Source organism: Trematomus bernacchii, unplaced genomic scaffold (genome assembly GCF_902827165.1).
Source record: "Trematomus bernacchii unplaced genomic scaffold, fTreBer1.1, whole genome shotgun sequence".
Lineage (NCBI taxonomy): Eukaryota > Metazoa > Chordata > Actinopteri > Perciformes > Nototheniidae > Trematomus > Trematomus bernacchii.
This window is the reverse complement of record NW_022987531.1, coordinates 3,047,625-3,072,874: the sequence shown is the minus strand read 5'-3', so window position 1 is coordinate 3,072,874 and position 25,250 is coordinate 3,047,625. Positions and strand designations below refer to the sequence as shown.

Genomic DNA, 25,250 nt, shown 5'->3' with positions numbered 1-25,250 from the left:
GCACAAAATCTCCAATCTCCACAATAGGTATGTACATAAAACACAAAACTCAAAACCGTAGACATACGGGAGCAATTGTGGGTTAAAGAGGACATATACAGTAATGCTCATTTTCAGGTTATGTAGTGCATGTGACATGTCTGCATGCTTTAATGTTCAAAAAGCTCTTTATTTTTCTCATACTGCCTGTGCTGCAGCACCTCTTTTCACCCTCTGTCTGAAACCAGAGCCCAGTCTGCTCTGATTGGTTAGCTGGCCAACTCTGTTGTGATTGGTCAACCGCTTAGAGATGTCCCGCCCCTATGCCTATCATGTACAATATGTTGGAACACTAGCTAATAACTGTTAGGAAGTAAACAGTCCAATGGAGGCGTTTCAGGCAGGGGGGAGTCTGTGGGAGAGAAACTCCCTCTGGAGGGAATTTTAGCCTTTGCAGACCATTTACATGCAGACCATTTACATGCATCAAAACTATACATACAACATATACAGGAAAGGGAAAATCCCCAAAAGCATTTAAGTGTCTTGCCCAATGACACTAAGACATGTTGAATGCAAGGAATCAAACCACTGCCCCTCTGATTGTTGACGCCCGCTTAACCCATGTTAAGATAAGAAAACTATTTTTTTCCAGCATTGCTTTTGTCAGTGTGATGGGTTCAGGGACTTGTGCAACATTCAGTGATGAAGCAGGCTACTTGTGCTCAATCAGGGAAGGTAGTTCTTCTTTGAAAAAAATAACTCAGTCTTAAATGATCTTACATGTCAAGCAATTTGGGGTGAAGTGTCTTGCCCAGGGACACAACGACATGCTGACTGCAGTGGGGTTTGAACCTGTGACCCCCTGATCCCCATACCAAGGCTCTACCCACTGCGCCACACGCCTCCACCTCCTCCGTCTTAAATGATCTCCTGCCGATCACTCCCTGTGCTTGTGTGGAGAGGCATTATAGGCGTAGTGAGAATGAGCTCGTCAAACTCAGAGACGTGCGGTCATCTGAATGCGCAGCCAGCCATTGTGAGGGAAGTTCACGCTCATTTGAGTTGCTTCTAAAACCTGCTCGAAAATGTGCTCTCTAACAGGCGCTACGCCAAGAGGAGAATAATGAACTCCAGCCGCCAGGCCACATTTCACACTACATCCAAATGATACACTCCTACACAGTAAAACCTCCAATTTTAGATGTCAAACGCCTTGAATTCACAGGATGGTAATGCATTAATATATTCAAATGTGAAGTAACGCTTGGGTGTTTAAATATGTCAGCATTAGAGGAAAATATTATTTGCATATCTGATGAGCTTATTTGTTAAGCTTGTCTGAAATATTATGAGGCTAGTCGTAAGGTGTAACACAAATTATGTGTGAAAACCACATGGCAAGTACAGGCGGCATATTGTCAGAGAGAGCTTCACACAGTGGCAGGTGGTACGTTGTCAGCTGTGAATGTGTGAACAAAAGCGCAATTAAAGCTTTCCCACATCACCTGCTCCAAATTAGCACTGCTGAATCTCAGATTCTGCCCCTGCACTGGACACACAAAGGGAATCATTTGAAACCTGTATACTTTCTTCTTTTTCTCCCATGCAGTTGGTACAGAATACTGTGATCAACCCCCAAACTGTACAAAAATAAATCTTGCATAGGTGCTTTATAAACCCCCCTGTCCACACCAACATCAGGGCTGGGTTGGTGATTGTGAACGTTGCACAAATCCGTGTAGAAATGGGCAGGAGGCTAGCTAGCTAACCCAAGCTAATGTTAACTCCTGCCTGCTTCTGTGAGTATTGAGCGAATGTAAATTCAGTCGTTCTCATCATGGTTTCAAATGCAATTTTGTGAAATGCAGTAGTTTAAAGGCAATGTTTTGACAGCAATATAAAATAGATACTGAAAAGGAAACAATGACCTGTTTAACTTCCCAACACTAGCTCTAAGTAGCTTGTAATACATTATCTACCAAGGCCAATAAGTTGTTTGAATCATAGCAAATATTTTAATAAAAATACAATCATGTTTTTCCTTTTCATTTTTGTTTTCTGTGTGTTTATGCAAATTATCAATATAGATTCAAACAACAAAGAAGAACGATAACATTTCAATTTTAATTACTTTTACACTGACTTCAGGATGATTTAAAACTATTTCCTGGAAAGGTTTCAGGTCTGTGGTAAAACCCAGAATGTAATATAATGTATAACACTATTGCCTTCCTGGTATCAATCTTCTCTTGTAGCACGAAGCAAAAACATGAATTGTAATTTTCCTAAAATGTCCACCAATTATTTTACTAATTGATAGGCAGTCAGATTCACAGCTCTCTAATTTAAAACTAATGTAGTTCCTGTGCTAGAGCTGTACAGTGATTACATGTTTTTGTAGGCTGACCTGGAAGCTATCATTGTAAGTTCTCCCTCAACAAAAAAACATGGAATCTTGGAATGTTGCAGAAATAAGATATGTGGTAACCGTTTAGGATGCTTACAGATTACCTTCACATATTAACACCGCTTTTATAATGTTTGAAGCACAAATCCAAAAGGCAGAAGTAGGATATATTGTATGTTGTTGAAGAGAATTGGAACATCTGTGCAGCTTGTATTAACCACAGACATTATTTTAAGCATGTAACCAAAAACAGGTTTAAAAACGGTTCAAATGCTTAATAATTTACGGATTTTAGGACTCATTCCTCCACTGTTCTATTTGTCAGAGCGCAGACCTTCACATACCTCATAGGTCAACACTTGACCCTTTGTGATCTGGCTGTGTTCGTGACATAATGAGAGCCCTCTGCATTTTGAACGAGCAGCAGAGTGGGAGGTTGCAGCTTGTCCTCCGGTATTATAGATGTCATCGCTATGCAAGGAATTGGCATGTGGCATCTTCTGTCAACATGGTGATTGAGTCGCCTCAAACCCCTTGGTGCTTCGTACTCACACTCTTCATACTCTAGTGAGCATCCACAAAGAATGACCTGGAGTGTTGGCTTTTCCTTTCGCGGTTATCAGAGTGTGAACCAAACCGCAACGCACTCTCTCATAAAGTCACAATGGAGCTAGGAGTCATTTATAAAAGGAGGTCCTTTTTTAGACTATTTTTCGACTTTTAAATATTCCAAAGGTTTGCCAATTTATGAGGGAGTCTTAGCAGGATGGATTCATGTTGAACTACTTATAGTTTGATTACATTGAATCCCAATGCATAGTAACCCATGGAATTTGTTACAAAATTCAATAAATGATTGGGTTTCAGATGGACTTGTAGTTACAAACCTACACAGAATTCTCACCAAATCTCGCTGAACCTCAATGCGTTTTTTTCACCAATTCATTTACACACGCACTGTTGGCTATGCCATTTGGAACCAGTATCTTGCCCAATGACTCTTTGACATGTTGGCGCAAGGGCTGGAATCAAACCACCAACCTTCTGATTGGTGTAAAATTGCTACAGCTACAATTGCTACAACTGTTTGTGTTTCCCCACTCGACCAAATGATAAGAACAGGTGAAGGATTTACAATGACAAGAGAAGAAAGGAGAGAAACTAGAGAATGATGATGTTCACGCTGGTCACACAGCCACACACACTATGTATGTTGCTCACAGGGATAGGAAAAATCTATTCAGTTGACTGGAAAGTCACAAATGTGACCATTGGAAAACCCTCTCTTATATCTTCATCAATATGTAATCAGAAAACTAATTAAAGTTTCATCACTCATTAAATTATCCAATACTATGTGTTAGGAATTACATCCAGTACATGTAAAGGCATCAATGATCAGGTCTAAACATTATAGTTGGAGTCATAGGCACATTTAAAACTTCCTAGAGTGTTGAAATATTGTAGAAAATATCTTTCATTGACATGCAATGTAATGGAAAATCAAGAATATTCATTGTTTTGACTTCCAGATTGTAATAGCGTATTAAAACATTGAGGCTGTTAGAACTTAAAAAAAAATACTGAAATGAGAAAAAGAGTCATGATGCATTACTGATCAAATCATCTACCATGTTTGTCTTTAAGTCAGATATGATTATCAGGCATCTCTACATGTTTGAGTCAGCATTATATTTTAAACACATATTTCTACAGGGATTTTTCTGGACTTGTAAACACCGTACATCAAGAAGCAATGGGTATGCTCAAATCCCTGCTATAAAAGTTACGGATGCATCCCAACATTACACTATTTTATAGTCCCTGTCGGGCATTTCTTTGAAGCTGTCATCCTTTAGTCACTTAGACTAGAAAGCATTGCTGTACTAACAGTTAAAAGCACAATAAGTTAGTTCCCGCCACAAGGGTTATCTCAATCAAAAGAATAACAAAATGTGGAGTTTGGTGGCATCTTTAGCCATCATTTAATGTAGCTTCTCCCTGTAAGGATTCCTTCATTGTTAATGGTTAATGGAGGCAATGTAAGATAACAGCTGACATTAGCTAAGGTTGTTACTCAAATAAATTAAGATCCAATAGTTTAGTTAAAGAGGTTTTCACAAGAAGCCAAATTATCTGCAAAAAACAAGAGCTGGAGATTAAATCTGCTAAAACTCTTAATAAGCAGGTAGACAATGTCAGCGTTCCGGTTTGGCTGCCAATAGTAAGAAACATTTTAGTTAAAAACGACCAAGGTTTGACAGGGGATTTAGGTCTTGTCATTCTTTATGCAGGGAATGGATGCTAACAGCTAATGTTTGCTCAGCTATTTTCTCAGATAAATTAATATCCAGTCGTTTAGGTAAGGTTTTTACCAGGTCTTAAATTCTCCACAGAGGCCTTCCCTCTCAAAAACAAATGGAGCTGATGATTAAATCTGGTAAAACAATTACTAAAGCAGTTAGCTACGTTACGTTAGCTCAGCTTCTTTCTCTGATAACTTAAGATCCAGAAGTCTTCGGTTAAAATCAACCACATTTTTGTTAAATACAACCAAGGTTTGATGAGGGATCGATGGAAATGGGTCTTCTAATTTGTTTTATAGGATGCAGGGAATGCAAGCTAACAGCTAATGTTCACTTAGCTTGTTTTTTTAGATAAAGTAATATTCAGATGTTTAGTTAAGGAGGTTTTAATCAGGAGTCAATTTATATTCAGAAGCCTCTCCTCGAAAAATAAATGGAGGTGGAGATTGAATCTGGTAAAACCCTTAATAAAGGAGGTGCACAAAAAAAAGTCAGTGTTTCTTGGGTGCTATTTGTCTGCCAATAAAGTTAGCTTAGCTCGTCTCTCTAATAACTCAATATCCATCTGTCTACAGTTATAGTATGAAATAACTGGGGATCTAGGGATTTAGATCTTGTAGTTTTTATCTATTTAGTTCGGAAATGTTACATATAATACTTTCAAAGGACAATTTAATGCTCTGAGGGGAAAAGCACCACATTGATCTAAAATTACATCTCATTCATGATGCATGTATTCCAAAGCCCCAACTACGGTGTCCCTGAAGTGCAAGTCAAAACAGCATTTCAGGAAACACCACAGCATTTCAGAAAACACCACAGCATTTCAGAAAACGCTACAGCATTTCAGGAAACACCACAGCATTTCACAAAACACTACAGCATTTCAGGAAACACCACAGCATTTCACAAAACACCACAGCATTTCAGGAAACACCACAGCATTTCACAAAACACTACAGCATTTCAGGAAACACCACAGCATTTCACAAAACACCACAGCATTTCAGGAAACACCACAGCATTTTAGAAAACGCTACAGCATTTCAGGAAACACCACAGCATTTCACAAAACACCACAGCATTTTAGAAAACGCTACAGCATTTCAGGAAACACCACAGCATTTCACAAAACACTACAGCATTTTAGAAAACGCTACAGCATTTTAGAAAACGCTACAGCATTTCAGAAAACAATACAGCATTTCACAAAACACCACAGCATTTCACAAAACACCACAGCATTTGAGAAAACACCACAGCATTTCACAAAACGCCACAGCATTTCAGAAAACACCACAGCATTTCAACTTATACGAAAGGGTATTCCTTTAGGCAGAACACTTCTTGTTTGTGATTGGACAGAGCCAGCCAGAGAAGCACTGCTGTGATTGGTTGTTTTTGCTGCCAGTCAAGAAATTACACTTCGTGATTTGTCAGCACCTGACAGAGCAACATGTCCCGAAACATCAGCCGTTAGCTGTTAGCACACAGAGCTCACCGCTCCTCATATCTGTTCAGAAACTGGACAAAAGTTAAACAAGTACAAACCACAGACTGTCTATGTCATGGTGAATACAGTCGCTGCTTTATTTATGTCTGTATGCCGTTGTTGTGAGTTTGGACGGAGCAGCTACAGGTTGGTTTATCCTGATCGATCCGATCTCCATTCAGAAAACACGCATTTTAAAAGGTTTTCCGCCTGCCGTCTGTCTGCAGACTTGTCACAGCATTAATTCATGGTTTTTACTAACCGGTATCAGAATGTTGTTACTTCGGCATCACTTTGAAACGTGTATTACAATTAAATCACGGTAAAATTTGTTCATTTTGTTGCGCTGTCGGGTGCTGACCAATCACGAAGCGTCATTTCTTGACTGGCAGCAAAAACAACCAATCACAGCAGTGCTTCTCTGGCTGGCTCTGTTCAATCACAAACAAGAATTGTTCTCCCTAAAGGAATACCCTTTCATATAAATTGAAATGCTGTGGTGTTTTGTGAAATGCTGTGGTGTTTTGTGAAATGCTGTATTGTTTTCTGAAATGCTGTATCGTTCTCTGAAAAGCTGTGGTGTTTTCTGAAATGCTGTATCGTTCTCTGAAAAGCTGTGGTGTTTTCTGAAATGCTGTATCGTTCTCTGAAAAGCTGTATTGTTTTCTGAAATGCTGTATCGTTCTCTGAAATGCTGTGGTGTTTTGTGAAATGCTGTGGTGTTTCCCGAAATGCTGTTTTGACTTGCACTTCAGGGCCACCGTACCCAACACACCTTGGGAAGGATAATCCACATGCAGAACAGGTTCCCTCTGCTATCAAGACATCAAATCTGCTCTTAGTGGGCCTTGATAGAACGATATCCATACAAGCTGATGCAACTCACCAGAGAGTTATGAAACTGCACGCTGCTTCATCTGCTTAATGAAAATGTCATCAGCGGTAGTTTTTCTTCCAGGCCGGGATGGGATGCATCTGAGCCACACCAGTGTAGATATCTGGTTGCACATTGTGTCGTGGAAGCAGATTACACAACACTCAGCAGTAACAACCACATGACATTCACATTACATGAAAGGACAGTTGTATTAGGGCTACTGGAAAGCTTTTAAATGCATGTTAGGGTCAGTGTCACAAATTATAATGGAAAACAAAAAGCAGAGTAAAATACCAATGAAATGTATAGCTTGTACAGCCGATTTAGAGTAAACGATATTTGAAATATTGCTTTTATCTATCAACATTATCATTGAGTCAGCATGAAAAGTTCATTTTGAGCTCGAGACCTCGTGACGCTAGGTGTCTTGCCGGCTGCTGGCTGTAGGTTATCACTGCTGCTCCGTGCCTGATGAATTATCAAATACATCTGCAAAGTACAGCCTGCAACTCTTCTATCTCCTACACCCCAGTAGTCCTCAAAGTATACTGAGAACCCCCTAAGGGTCCTCAATCTCCTATTTCCTAAAAAATGTTTTATCTAGCTGAGCAATATATTTTATTAAGAAGGGCAAGATCCATCCTCCAAACTCTTATCCGATCATTTGAAAGGGCTCTTTTGGGCCCAGTTAAAGATAAAACTGCCTTTTTTCCAGGAGTTTGATTCCCATGTCAGCTTCTATACTGCTGTCTAGGCTGTAACTTCATCAATGTCCCCGTTTCTGAACATTAAGATCTACATACAGCCGCCATCCTTTGTCGTACAAACACCATACATTTGTTAGCATTCCAATATCATCTCTGTCTTCCTCCTGCTGTTGAAATATAAATGTGCCCTTCGTTTGCCCTATCTTATTCTCTCATTTTAGCCATCTAGCTTCAACAGCTGGGATGCTGAGAAAGTCTCTTGTAGGAAGCAGTATGGGGTTGTTAGACACCAAAGTCCCATTACGATGGATTCACATGTGGCTTCCAGGCATATCTGACCTCTTTCTTTGTGAAAGAGTGTGTTCCTTTTCAGACTAGATTATGTCCCACCTGTGAGGTGATGGGTCTGGTTTTAGATTTACAGACTCCAGCAGATGTTAACAGAATCACTAAAGTTTGGTTATATGGTTACGTTATGAGTACAGGTTACATTTACGGATTAGACTACTTTAAATCACGGTGAAAATTCCTTGTGTCATTTCTGAGACGAGCATAAGGTTTAGACATCTGTAACGTGCAAAGAATACAACCTGTTCCACACACTTATGTAACAACCATCCAGCACACCCTTTCCTATGCAAATTCTGAACAAAAAGTACAGGCTGGTGACACAGTAAAGGAACATTTGAATAAACAAATGGAGGAATAAAGTGAAATGAATGCAGATTCTGCGGGTGTGGGGGATTTGCCTGGCACTTCCCTGAAGGGTCACTGCAAATAAATAAATAAATAAGAATATTTATTATTTACAATTGTGACAGGAATGTGTAAATAATGGAGTGAAGAGTTCAAACCTTGCCCATTGTAGCCCTTTTATACATGCTCTGCTACCCTAAGACTTTCTATACATTTCCCAGAGGAGATGGATGTGAGAATTGAACAACAATCTCCAGTGCTAAAATAAAGCCAGAGCAAAAATCAGCAGATCCTCAAATGGCCATAGGCTAGTTCCATAACAAGTTAATCCTATAGAACCCCATGTCGAAAAACCCAAGTTACCGAAATAACCATTTTACCACTCTGGTACGGTACCAGTGGTACCAACATTGGATTTAATCGATAATTTTCCAACGATGACCACTGTATGGAGGATCATTTCTCACAACTCAACCGTGTTGATGCTGTTTTGTTTGACTGGAGTGAACCAGGCTTGGGGAGTAACAGATTACATGTAACAGGATTACGTAATCAGGATTCAGGACACAAAAAAATGGTAACTGCATTCCCTTACAGGTACGTAAAAGAAACATTCAGATTACTGTTACATTTAAAAATGAAGGAATACTTGTAGGATAATAATGTTACCAAAAATCGAAACAAATGAACCAAAGAAAGTGAAAACCATAAAGCAGATTCAGGCAGTAGGCATATAGAAACAGTGGTGTAAAGTAACTAAGTACATTTACTCAAGTACTGTACTTAAGAACAATTTTGAGATACTTGTACTTTACTTGAGTATTTCTATTTTATGCTACTTTGTACCACTACAGCTCAGAGGTAAATGGTGTACTTTTACTCCACTACATTTATTTAAGATCTTTAGTAACTTTACATATTTTAATTAATGATGTGAAATATAATCAACACTTAAATCAGACTTTAGTTCCACCTGGAGTAAATTCACAAGCTACCCTGCAGTATACAAAGTCATTAAAACTAGCTGCACCTTTACCAGCTTTGATAACACTTTAATGATCAATCATTATAAAAACACATTATATATTATTCTGAAATGGACCAATCTGCACATTAGTACTTTTACTTTTGGTACTTTAAGTATATTTAGCTGACAATACTTTTTTACTTTTACTTGAGTGAAATTTTGAATGCAGGACTTTTACTTGTAACAGAGTATTCCTACACTTTGGTATTTCTACTACTTAAGTAAACGATCTGAGTACTTCTCCCACCTCTGCACTTAAAGTATTAACCAGAACAGTACATTTTACAAAGAAGAAATACGATCCTTTTACAACAAACACTATACGCTCTTTTTAGGTTTTTAATAACATTGTGATCCTGCTAGTAATCCCCAACTTTTTGAAATATAACAGTAATATTAATATTTTTTTTTTAATGTAACTGTAAGAGAGCAGTATACTGATTACCCAATCCCTTTACATGTAATCAGTTACAAACCAAGCCTATCAGTAACAGATAACATGCAGGTTAATATCACTGTTTAGAGATTTATTGGGGATATGTGAACTATTGGCTACACATAGTTATAAGGCACATTCAGTTGATTTTGATCAGAAGCTGATATAATAATAATACATTGTTATCACCTGATCACATATCTGCAGTCTTATGACAGCTGAAAGAAGATGATTATGAAGGGATTACTGTGGTGAAGTGTTAACGGCAGCTCTGCTCAGGCTGGTGTGCAGAGTGTCAGTGAGGGAGCACCTTGCTGCTGATCATCTGACGCTCAGCTCCGCCCCGCTGCTCCAGTCTGTACGCAAAGCGGCGGCTCCGGTACAACTCAGCGCGCGCTCCCCAACACAGGCTGCTCTGCGCGAGGCGGAGACGGACTCGAGTTATCTGCTTTGAATAAACAAGGGCTCCTGTGGTGTCTGCTTTCCAATGCATCAGTGATGAGAGTGTCCGGGAGGAGAGACGACGCACGCTTTTCTTCTGTGTGGACGGGGAGACAAAAGTGCGCTCCGTGGTTCAGCATCCTCCTCCTCCTCCTCCTCATCCTCCTCATCCTCCGCTCCTCAGATCAGACCTAAGAGACACGCCGACCGAACCCCGACACTCCGAGCGAGGTAACCACATTTCCTTTACAGAATTATTGTACTTTGTCGCTCCTGAACTCCTCACACACACACATATGAGATATTCCTTTATGCAACACTTCAGTCTCCAGCCTCCAACAAAAGGATGTTTTTTTTAGTTCACGGGCGATTAATTGTTCAATTATTAAACTAGAATAAATCCAGTGTCGCCTCGCAGCAAGCTGGCATTTGTATCGTTCATTCATGTGAGACGAGTTGCCTTGTCTTCTCCCTGCTGATCACATTTAAATCCTCTGTAATAGAGTATTGATTTAACTAATTAAAATGCTACATCCAATAAATTAGCTTTATAAGCTCCCGGGAGAACACTCTCCACTAGATCCTGTGGGGTTGTGCCATTAGAGATCTGCTTAACATCCATGTAGTAAAAGTTTGAGCTGGAATGTAGGAAGTTAAAATAAGATCGTAAATTCGAAATGACATCAGTTCAGCCTGAGCAGTGGATGAGAAGGCTGTATCTGGATGTTTTTAAGAATACATTCAAAGAGCAAACAAATGCAACTAATGGTAATTGGCACTGCTGTTCTCGGTGAAGTGCAGTCTTGATGTGGCATTGTTCTCCCCCCCCCCCCCCCCCTGATGAAATTCCAGCAGCTAACGTCACTGGATGCAAATTGCCACAGGCTGTGCAATTCACCTTTAATAATGAGCATGTGGGTGTTGGCTTACTTGAGCTGCAGCATTTCTCAAAAGCATAACATGGTGTTTGAAAACGCATAGTCCTGTGGGAGAAGGGGGAACTAAGGCTGCAGACACACGAGGACGATAACGGAAACAAACCAAAATCGTTATCAAAAAAGTCTTCCGTCCACACGCAATAGGCACCAGAAACGTGTCCGTCCACACGAGACAGCTCAAACCGCTGGAGACGCTGTAGTACATATGCCGGGCCTGTAAGTGGCGCTGTACTTCTGCCACAAAATACACCAAAAGCAGCGAAGAAGACTTCTCGCGCATGCATGGTTGCCATGGTTGCCCTTCTGTTTATTCTCCGCGCTGGATTTAGCAGCAGAGGTGGGGTTTCGCCGGTCAACATGTCCGTTAACGTTTAAATCTTCCGGACAAAATTAGAAAAGTGCCGGTCAAAGGTCTTCTTTGTTATTTATTGAGCTTTAAAACAAATGAATAACGACTCTATATAATAATATAATAATAATACACGGAGGACGGAGCCTCTCTTTTCCTCCCCCTCTCCTGACAGCCCGTCAGTATCCGTCTCATGCAGCTGGCTGATCCAGTAATGAGTGACCCGACAGTAAAAATAAACATATTTATAACTAGTTTAGGTAGTTTGAGAGGTAATTAAAATAGCTAAGGGTGATGATCTAACTTGAAGTGTGTGTTTTGTTCCGCTCATCGCTCCATCACAGCGGGCGGAGCTGCAGGTGATCATGCAGAGCTGCGTGTCTCCTCTCCTGTCCGATTAGACTTCACTCGCGTTTATGTCCATATCGATCAAACCTAGCTGGAGGCTCCTGCTGGGTGCACTGTCCTGCGAGATACCGGGACCTGGCTCGAAACACTCGGTTGTTGTTGTTGGCGAAACACATCAGCAATGACGCAGGGGATGCGGGGGTGAGCAGGAGAGGTGGGGAGAGGCGGGGCTATTGCGTCATCGTTATCAGGAAATTATCGTTATAGGGCGTAATCACTGAGCCGTTTGGCCCCCCAGAGCGTTTCGTCCGCAGATCTACCCACCTTGGGACCCGTTATTGTTATCTGCGTTTCCCTGTCGGCCTCGTGTGGCCGAACCGTCTATCTGATAGAGAACTGTAGCGGATACGACCGTTATCGTCCTCGTGTGGCTGCAGCTTGAATTAATGAAAATTGTAAGGAAATTCCAATGTTAAAAGTGGCAGGTAGCCTCACTCCCAACTCCCCAAGCATGGCAGCATGGTGAGGGTCCCTATGTGTGTGATTACAACGCTTCTAGCATCAATTATCGTTGTGTTGTTGCTCCAAATGCACATGGGCCGGGTGTAGCTGCTGGTTAAAGAGTTAATACAACAAATAGAAAGGCATAATAAGTGTTTCCATGTTTTGACAGAACATGATCACACTCTGAAAAAACTGAAACGAATTTCACTGTTTAGTTTATTCATTGTATTACAGTACGTTAGTTGAAATCAATAATCTTAAGTTGAACCTACAGTAGTTTATCTTAATATTATTGCTTTCAACTAACCTAATACAGTGATGTTAAATCTGTTGACATAATACATTTAATTAAAGTCAACATTTAAGTTTTTTCAGTGCATTTACATTAGTTTACATGCTATCTAGCTTATTATCCATGCACATCAATTCGGTAGATATGTCCACAGGAACATTTGGGGTTAAATGCGTCGACATTTAGACTGCAGGGGCCAGGGATCAAACAACCGACCCTGTGATTGATTGACGCCCTTCACCGGCTGAGCCTCAGCGGTTTTGGTAGAGTTCTACCAAACCCAGTTGCCCTCACCCTCATCCGGTTTCCGACTGAAGTTTTTTCGCCCTTGGGTGTTTGCCTGAGCGAAGTTCTCTGATGAAATTCAAATGAAACCTCTCAGCAGCAGCCTCGTCCCGTGTGTAAAAGTGGGCTTTAATTGGTGGGTGTTTAAAATAGTTCCATTCTTTTGCAGTTTTTATTCATAGGCAGCACTTAGCAACCATGCTGCTGAATGTGAGGGTGGGGGTGTAAATGTTCTCACAATTACTTTATGGGTCAGTGCTGAGCTGGGTTATACTGTAAATGTACTGAAATCAAGTTTAGATTCACACAATATCAAACATCTATTGATCATATGACCTCACTTTAAACACAAATCTTAACCTAAGTTTGGATGTGTGACCGTGGCAAAAAATTATAAATGTAACACATTGAACGCATAAGTAATCATAACGTCAGGCGTTTCCTTTAGTGATGAATTCAATTGGTCTGAAAAGTGGGATACAGATGGAAAACACAGGTCAGTACGAAGAGGGGGAGACATCGTTATTTTCATACCCGACTAATCAACATGAATGGCTGTTTATCTGAAGCTGAACTGGGACAGATATTGTTTGTTTTTCTTGTCCCGGGAACGAATGTGTGAATAATGGTAAAGTTTGATGGGAGGCAGCAGGCTTCATGGTCTGTGGCATTTCTCCTGAAACGGGTTACGAGTCTACTTTTAAAGATGATGGCAGTCCAGGGAGGTGTTATGATTTCAAAAGCCCAAAAGAGAAAACGCGAGGTGTCTCTGTGATTCATGACTGGATTCATATACAGGGTCAGTGGATGTTACACCGTAATGTCAGGAGGAGAGTTTCATGTGGGAAGAATAGAACAAGGAGGAGGAGAAGGGGGGGGGGGGTGGGTGGAGACTGTTTCTTTGTGTGCAATTCCCTGTTATTATGTATTGTTTGATGGAGTTCGTCCTGTTTGGCTCCACTAAAGCAAAGAGGGGGTGTAATTGAAGAACAACAGAACAAAAGTGCGCTTTCTTTTCTTCAAGTTTCTCAACGCAAGGGAAATTCAAAAGGCCAAGAATGGGCATACAGAGGTATTTGTTAAAAATGCAAAAATCATTTAGTTGAATTTCTCTCTTTGTGAGTTGTCTGACTCAACCTGAGGAGATAAAAGATCTCTCATGCAAGAACCTGTAAAAAAAAAATAGGCTTGATGCAATCTCAAGGTTTTTGTTTTCGGTGCTGAAGTCTTAATTGGAATCAAAATTGCAATTCATCAAAATGTTGTTTTTCTAAATGATAGCAACTTCTTCATTTTTGTTGATTTTTGTTTCATACAATCTTTGCTGTTATTGGATTGTTGCAATATTTGTGGACAGGGACTAGAAATACTAAAAACACAAAGGTAGCGCAACCTGGAAACAATGTTTTAAGCTGTTGCTTAGTATCACGTTTGATTTAAGCACTCTATGATTATTCATTACACTACACATTCTTTACGTGTCATGATTCAGATCCAGGAGATACATACGTTATCACAAGCCTACACCTAACTGTTGAGTTTTTTTTATTTTTGGGGGAATTTATCGCAACATCACAGAAAAAGTTGGTTGAAAAAAATTGAATCGCTTGATGCTACTAAATCCTACACTGGTGCTTTGAATTGCTAACCATAAATAACTTACTATAATTGCACTCAGCTCTTCGCATTGCAGCATAGAAATTTCCCTCAGGAGAAATTAAGGTAAACCTTTATTTTTCCTGAGGGAAATCAGGAATCTTATATTATGTGTGTTTTGAAAAAAGTGGCAATTATCAACATTACTAACCGCAAAACTGCATCTAAAAAGCAACACTGGTTTCAAATGGCAGCCCACCTCAAGCCCTGAAGTTCCAACACTTCATAAACAATAAAATGATGCACTTAAAGGGTTTCATCCTCTTTTGTAAAATAGCTGCAGTATCATTCTAGTTCATATTTCCAAAGAATAATTTGAATATAACTCCGGAAGCTTAAAGCATTAATTCTTGCCCTTACCCATGGGCTTGACCTAACGGGAAGGGGTCGAGCTTTAATTCCTCAAAATGTCCTCGGCTTGAATTGGGTCAGTTTTGTGCACATTTCTCAGTTTTTCCATTTTATTCTCTGAGATGAACTTCTTGTTTCTCCTCTGCTTATGAGGTAGATAAGAGCGTATGTCAGAAAAAGTGTTACAAATGTAATGTACCACACTGAAAGACTTTACTTGACTTTGAATTCAATTTTACATTTACAGTGTACATTTCTCAAGTCTGGCTATAAATGTGCAGGTTATGTGTTTGCTTATGTTAGGCCTGAGTCTTTAGGGCCTGATCATTGTTCTACTTCCTGCTGTTACCATAGCGACTGGGTTCAGCAGGAACAGGTATTATTATATCCTGGGCACCTTGTTAAATAGACGTTGTCATCTGTCATGTGCTTGATGATGGACTTTGATCCGAGCTAATGATCTCTCTGTTCCTCTTGGAGCGGCTCGACGTTTTCATTATGCTCGGCCTGAGCAGAATATGTGTGATTTCACACTGAGCCGTTTGACCTCCCGGATTCTACCTTCTGCTGGCTCCTTGATTTTGGATATTTACGCTGCTATGATTAGGTTTCCCGAGTACAATTACTCATCCGGCATGATAATGGTAATGTCATACAGAGGCTGATTTTGTGTGTGCCTGTAGAGTTGGCTGGATTTCCCATCTGTGGACTGATTACTGATCAGACCTGCATTTCATATCAGCCTTTTGGGGGGAAATTGGAGGATTAGCAACAACTTGCTTGCTTATTCCCCGATGTATCTTCCGGGCTCCTAAATCCAGTGGAAGCCATTGTTATTTTAAGTAGCTTGGCAAATTGAGCATGGAAGCAAGCTCTAATTCTCTCAAGTCTGAGGAGATGTGGTGCTGCGTAAAGCTAGCGTTTTGGAGTTACATCCCCTGCTATTTGTCATTTTGAGAAAAAATTAGATGATGAGAAAGTGAGCAGCTGAGAGAGGGCCATGGAGCTGCCAGGACCTCTTCACTCCCACCCTCGATTCATACATAATAGATAAGTCACTGTAACTTACAGTACAGGGGCATAACTAGGCTAATGCCCACATTTGCATATTTGTGCCGAATTCCATAATTCATGAGTGTGCAGCAGGCAGCGATCCATAGTGCAAAGAGCCACCTTGGTCCATATGTTCGGGGGCTGATACCCACCTTGTGCACCAACAGCACAGTATTAAAACTCTGTATCGGAGCTGTCAATGCTAGGCGCATGGGAGCTACGTCTTCATCATCAAAAGCCTCTGAACTCAGCCTCTGGGAAAGCCTTATTAAAGGCAGGATGACAGAGCCACACGTCTTTTTCCTGCTTAATTTACTGCCATTCCAAAATAATAAGGACAGTGGATAAAAGAAGGGACAGCGAAGGGTGGTGGCACCTTCCTCAACACATTTCACGGGCCGCTTTTTCATCAAGATGTTGGAGAAAGCCTGACGCAGCCATCATCGGCGAGTGTTATGAAGCAGATTCATCAGTCAACTTGATGACTGGCTTATTTATTCATTACCTTTGTTCTCTGCCCGCCTCACACGAGCAGGCACATGTCAGCCTCGTCCCTCATCATGATTCAAACATCCATATGTTTTTTAGATCACACACCTATGTCTTGTCATACAGTATTTGTCAGATTAACGGTGTCTGTCGCCGCCGAGAGATCCTGACCCCGTCATGTGGAGGAAGATTTGTTTTGATTCAGATGCCTCTATTCCATATGAACCAATTTATTTATGAGTGGGTGCCTTCACTTTTTTTTGTGAGGCTAAGGAATGGAGAGTTAACAGAGAATGAGATTTTCACAGTTTCTGAAATATTGACATTCATCTGGCTGACGCCAAGCAGACTGTTTAAGTAACATTTTAATTTAATGATTTCACGAGACCTTTTCCCATTCATATGGATAAATCAATAAGTATGACATTTCAAGAGTCAGATTACCTGTTGGATCCTATTAAAAAAAGATCAAGTGTTTGTCAGTCATTTTGAAAAAAATGACACGAAGGGTAATTTTATTCAGCTTTATGACAGCTTTAGCCGTTGATGTCCTTCGTCTGCTTCCACTTTTTTTCTTTATCACTGGTAGTCATTTCAAAGCAGCAGCTGAATACTCTTGAGCACAAAATGTCATGCATCGGCCGGAGCTCCCGCCACCACCAGAAGCATTGTTTGACATTTGCTCTAAAGGCGAAGATCTGGGTTTGTCTAAATATGAAATGTTATCTTTATAGACATTGATTCAGGTTTATTGGAAGGTCACACCCGTTACAAAGGCATCTGTGCTTTGATTTCAGGGCTGAACATAGAGGAGATAAAAATAACGACCTCTCAGTGTCAGTCTCAGCCCTTAGGGTTAGGGTTAGTGGGTTAGGGTTAGGGTTAGGGTTAGGGTTAGCTATTCAGGATTACCAAGGAGTTTTACAAATAGATAGTGTTAACAGTACGTTTTGACAATGCCTCACACACACATGGATAGGTCCCAGGCAGAAAAAGCCATCTGACCAGTGCTAATGATGTCTCAGGCCCGCTTACTGACGGTGGCTCTGCCCACCAATGAGACTGTTCATCTTGGTTGGAGCGAAGACGCCAAGACGGGCGCCGATCTTTTTCCCATCTCAGGGGAATACGGCCAATCTGGAACTTGAAATTGAACTTTGAAACACACTGTTTCTCTGCCTTGGATTTTCTCCTTTTGCACATGAGCTCACACAAAGCATTGTTACTAAACTATATATATAAGATGTAATAATCAATATTAAAAAGCAAAGATTGAATGATTTTGATTGTGTATTAGTGAAAAAGAGAGAGAAACAGGTGACATTCACCATAAGGTTGATTACTTACATGAAGATAATTATTCTGTATGAAGTCAGACTTTAGTCAGAATGTAGTCATATTGATGTCATTAAAAAGTCAGGATGTAGACATAATGAGATCATTATGTAGTCATAGTAAAAAATTATAGAATATTCAGAATGTTTTTAGAATTAAATTGAGATATAAATCAGGCTATGAATGATATATGAACAGATGTAAAATAATTCAGCAGATCGAGCGGAATGAAATTGGAAAGTTTTGAGTGTGTAATGTTGGTGAAGTGGAGATACTGTATCTGGCTCACTGTATTCATAATAAATAATACAAAACAAATGTTGAGCCTTAAAATATATGCAATGTAAGCTGACATCAAATGAAACTTATTTGTATTAAAAGTGTTCTGAAATGCTCGTTTATATATGCAAATGAGACATTATCTAAGCCTGGGGGAATTTAAGATAAATCTACAGACACAAATAAACAAAGTTACAGAAATAAACACCATATTGGTCCACTATTTTTTCATCTAATTGATTTCTTCAAAAGACCATTTTTGCCTGTATGTCTCGCGTTAATGCAATTGATGATGTTGTTACTGACCTCACATAAACAAGGTGTCTTCCGATTACAAAGACACAGTTTAAGTGCCCCATTTTCCTGTTTTAATTCAAATCTTACTTCTCATAAAAGGATTATAAGATATTAAAATATCCACAAATACTACACAACTCTCAAAAACGGTATACTTGCATTTAAACTCAAACCCTATGTGTTACTGATTTCTTCATCACAATTCATGTTCTGGGGTTTTGGTGTGAAGTGTAGAGTTCTGTTTTCCGCCCTGTCATGTGACCTACATTCAAAAACCACAGATGTGTAATAATGGCTGATGTTTTGTTTATTCAGTTTGTTTTTTAGGAGTTTGATAATCTGCTCTGCATTAGTTCCTAAAGTGTTTGTGACAGTGTACGGTGTTATTATCCGGGGATATTAAGATTTAATCAGCTTGGATCTGTTAATGAAAGCAGAATTTTAAACTCCCTCAGATATCGCAGACATGCAGATTATCTCCCTTTTGATTCCCCCATGTTGTTTTCCATGTTAGTCGATAGCATATTTGTTTCCTCGCTCTAATCTTGTAATTACATAATTTGTCATTTTCACAAATCTACAGTATGTGTGGAGCAGCTGTTCAGCACGTTTAGCATCGAGTGCTTATTGTTTGACCCGTTAATAATCATGTGCGGTGCTAATTTGGGTGTAAGAGGATAATGATGACTATTTAGATATTTTTTTTTGTCATTTACGCAAACAAGCCCCAAAAGGCACATTATCTCTTAATTGGGAGCCTCAGTAAATGACTGTAAATACGATTTTAAAATAATTTGCTTAAAAAATATATAAAAGCTATTTTTCTCACTACCATAAGAAGATGATTTATTTTCTATGCATTTTGTTCAAAGCTTTGCTCCAGTATTTATGTATCACTGTAGATGGAACGACTTCATTTGAGTGTCAAGTAAATATTTCATGCATGCAAAATGCATGTGAAATTGATGTGTGTTTGAATATTCCTCTTTTGGAAGTACTTGTTCTACTGGGACCTTGTTATATATTTGCTCACAGTTAGACATCACACAGGGTATAGCTTTTATCTGTTTCTTGGTTCAAATAATGATGTTCTGATAAAAACGTTCCCAGTTAAACAGGATAACTCGGAGCTCTCGGCCTGACACACATCAGACAGATTTAGCCCCTCACTACGGAATGAGTTTTCGTCACAGGGCTTCCTCTTTACATCATATAACCGTAATAAACTGCAGAAGGATTACAAGGTGTGGACTGTGATTTGCTCCGGAGCACAGTGGGATTAGGTATCGCATTTGATGTCAGGGATCCAGGGTTTAAAAGAATAATTCACCATCCTCATTTCATCACAATAGTGTAGAGAGATGGTGCTTTTGGCTGTTGTCCGCAATGGCTCTGAAATCTCAGGTTTACAACTTTGAAGAGGAGAGTAGAGGTTATTAAAGAGGTTGGACTGGTGCAGTAATTAAGTCTTAAATACCGGAAAATACTTCTTGTTCCCCGGTCTCCAAGTCAATAGTGTTTTGAACGTGTTTGTGGTGAAAAGCCTGAACTAAGGTGTGTAGTTAACACTAGCTTAACATATGTTTATGTTCTATGACATAAAATACGTCAGTAGATACTCCACTCGTGAATGTCCGAAAATTGTACAAAAAAAAAAACGGCGATTGCTAACAAGTGTCTAAATGAAACTACTAAACACCATCACAACCATCATTAGCCGCCTTTAGCTTAGTGGTTGGTTTATGTAGCCATGTGATAGTGATGTTGCTCGTTCATAGCATTACATTGGGTTTTATTTTCTGCCGATTGCATTGACACTTAAAAAATCACAAAGTAGTTTTGATATGTGGAGGTTATCCTGCTGAACAAAACGTGTTAAGTTTCATAAACGTGTGTTTGCCACAGAGCTTATTTGGTTCGTTTGAACTGATTTGTCAATCTGTAGAAAATGAATCAGTAACACTTGAACAATAAAGGCACAATGAGTAGGATTTGTATCTAAAAAGTATACATGTTTTAAACCTTCGTACAAGGTCTTCTGGTTCAGTGTGGCAGACATATTTTGTATTGCTCTGATCTTTCTAGAAATCAGTCATTAATAATTTTGCTCTCTAAACCAGTGAAATTCTATAAACATATGTCTATTATTTTCCTCAAAGTGGTAAAATCCCTAGAGAAGAGCTTTGAATTGAGTTCTACTAGAGAGTTTTCTTCATATGTTTCATGGCATTAGTGATTTCCAGAGCAACAGATGCAGTTCGCCTGTGATTTAATGCAAGGAGCATGCCACGTAAGAAAACTCATTGCCCAGCAAATGAAACCATTACCTCCCCAGTTGGAGTTAAATCTGGGTAAATGACTCATTTAATGTCTGATTACTCCCTAATACAGCCATCTAAACATTGTCAGCCTCTCATTCCCACATGTAAATTCTGCCTCATCGTACGTTAATGGCTGCAATTGCTTGTCAGGGTCACAGTGAAGTTTTATTAAAAGATTCACGCTAAGAACGTATGAGAATTCATCTGTTGGGGTGTATTATTATAAGCTTGCTCTGTAGTCTGAAGATTCATCTTCATTATCCAGGCGGGCGCCAAGCGTGCAGATAACGCCGCCTCATTTGCTCTCTGAGCCTCGATTTCCCCCCCAACGATAATGCGGCTTCTCTTTTGTGTGGCTGTGGTAAAGACAAGCAAGCCATTTTCAATATGCACGCAGGATTACAAAGGTTAATCATCAATTTAAAGCTAATCTTTGTTAAATACCAAAAGACGCATGGTGCGCGCTCCAGACAGATATAATCAGGCAAACCCCAAAACAATCCTCCGTCTAAATGAAGTCAAAGATGGTTAATCTAGGATTTACGGTGGGGGCTGATTAGCGGGAACGGGAGGGTGGCATCTCACTTCTTGACAGATGTTCCATTGTTCTGTTGTTTGCTAAATTTAGTTTGGACTCACCTCAGGAACTGTAATTCTGCGTTCCATTCTTTGAAGCAGAATTCGGGTGCGGACACATTTTCTCACCAAAGTAAAGTGTGCTCAGTCCCAACCTGCTTCAAATTTGGACAGCCTGCTGGAGAAAAGTATCTAGCCTTTCTTCATTGTTGCTATGGAGTTGAGATAATTATGGAGTTTGCAAATTATGCAATCAAGGACGATGTCCCTCTCCCACCGTCTGGGAAAATGAGTAATTAATTTTCGCCCATTTTCTCAGTTAATAGGCAGGCAACGGGGAACACAGGATACCAGTCATTATCCGCTCTGCTCTGGTAAAACATGTCTGCTACAATAAGTTGGCTGATTAAAATGAAAGCGAGTTTCCCTCAATCACACCGTGCATTTAGAGCATGGTACCCAATCAAAGAAGGAAAGGATGTATTGGTGATAGAAGTATATTTTTCTTTGACAACTTGTCGACTACTAAAAATAATCTCGGGACTAAACATTGCATTTCCATTGACAAGGTCGACTCCTTTAATAAAGATAAGCCCTGGAGAAAATCAATAAGCTGAACTAATTTCGAAAGGACTCCGACAGCATCACACCTACAAGCCTCGCAAAAGAAAGGCCTTATTCATTGATAGTTCTTCACCAAACAAATCAAGCCTGTTTTCTCATCTGTGCTACAAGACGTCGTAACAAAGCACGCCAACAAGCAATCCTGCGGCTGCCCTTTAGGTGATTCTTTTATTCTTCCATTAGGCCTCCGAAGCCGGGTCCACAAACTTCTCTAATTAAGAATTTGTCTTCAGCAAAATTCACCCGTAAAAACGGCCCTGAACGCAGAACGTGGGGTGATAAAAGGAGTTATTGGCCCTGCGACCTCCTTTGCCTCTTATCTCCCATAAACACTTCAGTTGGTTTTACAGGGCCATGGAGGCGGCAGAACGAGCAATAAGCCGAGGGGGAATAGTGGGGGTCTGATGACTTATTCATGAAGAAAGGGGCGCAACATGAAATTGTCAATGAGTAGTTGTACTATAAGTTGTTATGTAGTTCTGATAAGACTTGTCTTGCGCTTGGAGTTATATCATCCTCGGCTTCATTTCAACACGCACTGTAGTGATATTGTTACAGATAGAATACAGACTGTGTGCTTTTTTGGGGGAGATATAAAATAATACTGCACACTCATTATCGTTAGCTTTTTTGATTCACACCAGCTTCGCTCTGCTATGAAAGTCACCCTGCAGAAGTGGCATGATGTTTTATTCCCTCTAACTCCTTAACCTGATTCTGTCACATCCCCAGAACTGCACACGCGCGGATATTGTCATTAACTAGCAGACAGGTCTTTCCAGCTCCCTAAATGAGCCTGAATTCTCTGCGTGCATCTCGCCTAACAACTCTGTTTTCCTCTTCATGTGCATTAAATTCAGCTCAATCCAGGAGTGTTCTTTTTTCTACCCACACCTCATCTCAGTTTGTGCATGCTCTAGTGATTTAAAGTGACGGCAAATCCCACCAGGCTGCACACGCGGCAGGATTGCATTGGAAGCGATGATAGTGTTGTGTTTGCCAGAAAGAACAAGCGGAGAAAAAAGTAGCAGAGTGCCAATACTTGTGGTTAGCCTTCCTTGAAAATGTGTAAACAGAGCCTTGCTGGTGGTGGCAACTCGGCTTGAAAGCAGATGTAAAGCCCAGCTGGCACAACACTTTTCACTTCCTCTCAGGCGGAGTAGAAATGTCGCACAGAGGTAAGGCCGACGAGCTTCCAGTGGTGATGCATAGACAATGGTGTGGAGCAGCGCAAAGGCAAAGCTGTAAACGATATAATGATGGAGAGCGGTGTGGAGCTATGATGGTTTTTACTATCCCCCCTCCCATCTTTGCCCAGTCAGACCTCTAAAGCACTCGCTGCCGGAGAGCCTCAGACTAGGCACAGGGAAATGGAGCTGGAGATTGTTATTATAGATAAACACGTCCCTTACCAGCTAGTTTCCCTGCGTGGAGGAAATTACAAGAATGTTGCTAAAAGTTGGGCACAGAGGCAACTGATTTCATTTCGCCTACGAGGTGCCAGAGTGCTAAACTGTGTTCAGCATTCATGGTCATTTGGAGTAAACATGAATACATATTTGCAGAGCTGGAACACATCGTTGCTTAGTTGATAGACAGTTTGATGATATATCATTTTCCTTAAATTAAGCAAAAATGGTGAAGATTCTCACTAGTGCAAATTGTTGTTTCTATGTGTTTCATATTTAGGCTGTTGATCGAATAGAAAAAAACATCACATTTGAGGATAACACTTTTAGAACGTTATTCGTGACCTCAAACATTGACCCCTAACCCTCAGCCCTTGGTTGTTAGCTGCAGCCTTGTGTATTTGTTAGCGGGTACATATTTTGCTAATTTCCCCATTCCAACTTGTAATTTGGTTTTCTACTAGAACATTCATATATTAAAAAAACAACACATTTCAGGACACTATTCTTGACGTCAAATATTTGACTGATGAGTTTATAAAGAAAATAATTTGTTATTTCAAAAGAAAAAAAGTATTCTTTGGTTGTTATTTGTTGAAGGGGCCTTATAATGCTTATTTCCTGATTCAAACTTCTACTAGATAACTAGTATAATGATGAAAACATGGATATTTGTGATATCGCCTTACCCAGGCACATAAAGCTTGAGCACCTGTCCTTGTGCCCTCCTATTAAAACAAGTGCCCTTTTTGTCAAATATAATTTGTAATCCAGTAAAGACCAATCATTACACAGAGTTTTCACACAGAAGTGCTTTAGCCAATCAGATGCAGATTGCAGTTTTAGGTGTGTGTGTGTGTGTTGTGTGGTTGTGTGGTGTGTGTGTGGTGTGGTGTGTGTGTGTGTGTGTGGTGTGGTGTGTGTGTTGGTGTGTGTGTGTGTTGTGTGTGTGTGTGTGTGTGTGTGTGTGTGTGTGTGTGTGTGGTGTGTGTGTGTGTGTGTGTGTGTGTGTGTGTGTGTGTGTGTGTGTGTGTGTGTGTTGTGTATGTGTGTGTGTGTGTGTGTGTGTGTGTGTGTGTGTGTGTGTGTGTGTGTGTGTGTGTGGTGTGTGTGTGTGTGTGTGTGTGTGTGTGTGTGTGTGTTGTGGTGTGTGTGTGTGTTGTGTGTGTGTGTGTGTGTGTGTGTGCTGTGTGTGTGTGTGTGTGTGTGAGCTGGAATCTGACACAGAAGAACTGCCGAATTGGTGAATCGCGGTAAAGAGATGAACCTGAGAGAAAGTGCATCTCTGTCAGCGGTACAGCATTTCTGTCAGTTCTTCTGTGTCAGATTAGGTCAAAGTTGAGATATGATAGTTATTTAAAAATGAAGTGTATTTCAGTAAATTCTCCTCACATGATAACTAACTGTCATGAAGTAGTGTTTGAACCAACTTAGTCATAGTTTTGTTTTAAATTCAAACATTTCAAAATGTCTTTAACACAGTCACAAAGAATTGTCATTCCATGCATATTTTATTAAATTATTATTATAATTAATTATATATTATCAGTGTGCCCTTTTCTGCATTTGAGCCCCTTCCCCTCTAACATCCTCTGCACCTGCCTGGCCTTACCAAAGCCTTGGCAGCATAGTTTATGAATACAGGCCCTGAGCATTTTCACCCTATATTCTAACTAATACTTCTACAGTTACATAGCACCTTGAACTGCTTTATAATTCAAAAAGAACATTGAAATCTCATTTATGAAGTATGCACGCTGGGATTTGGAGGGC

At 40.1% G+C, this 25,250-nt stretch overlaps 1 protein-coding gene across 1 annotated transcript in view; it reads left to right on the top strand.

Moving 5' to 3' along the window:
* The first annotated feature begins 10,336 nt into the window (after positions 1 to 10,336).
* hs3st1l1 (heparan sulfate (glucosamine) 3-O-sulfotransferase 1-like1) overlaps positions 10,337 to 25,250 on the top strand; it is a 35,791-nt gene continuing 20,877 nt past the window's right edge. The window contains exon 1 of the mRNA XM_034122335.1: positions 10,337 to 10,602. The gene's annotated coding sequence lies outside the window, so the exon portion shown is untranslated. The remainder of the gene's footprint in view (positions 10,603 to 25,250) is intronic.